This window comes from Haliaeetus leucocephalus, unplaced genomic scaffold, assembly GCF_000737465.1.
Source record: "Haliaeetus leucocephalus isolate CR32 unplaced genomic scaffold, Haliaeetus_leucocephalus-4.0 Scaffold197, whole genome shotgun sequence".
NCBI lineage: Eukaryota > Metazoa > Chordata > Aves > Accipitriformes > Accipitridae > Haliaeetus > Haliaeetus leucocephalus.
The window spans coordinates 620,632-622,358 of record NW_010972633.1 but is presented as its reverse complement, the minus strand read 5'-3'; positions in this window follow the sequence as shown (position 1 = coordinate 622,358).

Sequence of the window (1,727 nt, the reverse complement as noted above, 5' to 3'; positions counted from 1 at the left end):
CGCCTCCTGCACCACCAGCCACTGCTCCAGCTGGCACACCGGTTCCCGTGCCCAGCCCAGGCTGCCCACCGTGGACTGCCTGGCACGCCAGTCCCCCCCAGCTCACACTGAGCATCCCCAGGGGCTCTGCCCCTCTGTCCCCCAGTCCGTGCTGCAGTGCCAGCGTGGCACAGCCTGCCTTGGGAACACACGTGCTCTTGCCTGTGCCCCAGAGAGCTGCTGCGGCACGGTGGCACAGCCGGCATCAGGCAGCAGTGGTGGTGGCTGCTCACTGGCGTGGCGGGCAGGAGGTTTCTGCCAGACAACAGGTTCCCCGGGCAGGGCAGAAACGCTGGGGGGGCCGCGACCATCCTCGGGGACAACCCCCCACCCAGCCCCGCCACTGCAGCCGGCACCCCTGTACCGCAGGCCCTTGGGCTTGGCTGTCCTTGGGCGCTGCCGGCAGCCTGGCCGAGCCCCGAGAGGCGGGGGGCTGTGGCCGTGCTTCCCGGCATACAAAGCAGAGCGGCCATCTCGGGGGCCTTGCGGCCCCCCCAGCGCCTGCCGGCTGCTCTGCCAGCCCCGAGCCGCGGGGGCTGGCAGGGCGGGGGCGCGGGGACAGCTGTGACCCCAGCAGGACAAAGGGACCCCTGCCCTGGCGGGCGCTGCCGGGGGGGCACCTGTTGGGGCCAGGGCGGCTGCTGGGCCCCGGCCTTTGTGCTGGGATGGTGGGGGCTGCGGCACGGCCGCACACAGAGCCGCATTGTGCGGCGAGGCGAGGCCAGGGGCTGCTCCCGCGGCCTGCCACGGCCCCTCCGCTGCCCCCCGCTTTTGTCTGCGCCAGCGAGCCTCCCGGCACCCACCCTCCCAGATGGGGCTACCTGGCCTGGGCCGTGGCCGGGACCCTCCTTTGTCAGGGGTCTGGCTCGGTGACCGTCCCCTTCTGGGCAGGATCAGCCCTGCCGGTGACACTAAACCGCGACCATCGTCTGTCCCTGGCCGGCGGTGGCAGCTGGGTGGGCATTGCCCCCCGCCCGGGAGATGCCTCTTAGGGTGTCATGACTGCTGTCCATCCCCCCCCCCCCTTCCCCAGCTCCCTTTTGGACACAGCCAGGCCGGGCACTGGCATCCTGCTCCGGTGCTGCACGAGGGGCCCACGCTGCCGTGCCCCGCTGCTGGGGTCCCACCAACAGCCCCCCTGGCCAGGATGAGCTCCAGTGCTGGGGTGACCGAGCCACCGCCCCGGGAAGGACGGGGAGACCTGGGTTGCCCCACAGTGACCAGGGCACCACGATCCACAGGCGAAGGGCCACAGCCGCTCTGGCAGAGCCGGCCGCCCGTGCTGCCGAGGCCGGGATGCTGCGGGCAGGCGAGCAGCCGGTCCTGGTCCCCGCGGGCACCTTGGCAGGGCACGCTCCACGGCACGTGCCACGGCGTGCCGCACACCGTGGCACAGCCACACCCGAGCAAGCGCGGGGCGTGCTGCCACAGCAGAGGGGTGCCGGGCAGCCGGTGGGGTCCCCCAGCCCCGTTACGGGGGTCCCCGTCCCACCCGGGGTGTGCCGGGTGGGCGCGACGCGCCCGTCACTGCGGCAGGCCCCGAACCCAGGGGTCCTGCCAGCCCCCGGTGTGGGTAAGGGGGGTCGCGGGGCTGCGGGGGGGGGGTGTCCCCGGGCAGACACGGGAGCTGCTGGGGGGTCCCCGGGCAGAGAGAGAGCCGCGGCTGCCCGCCCCCGGTGCGGGGTGCC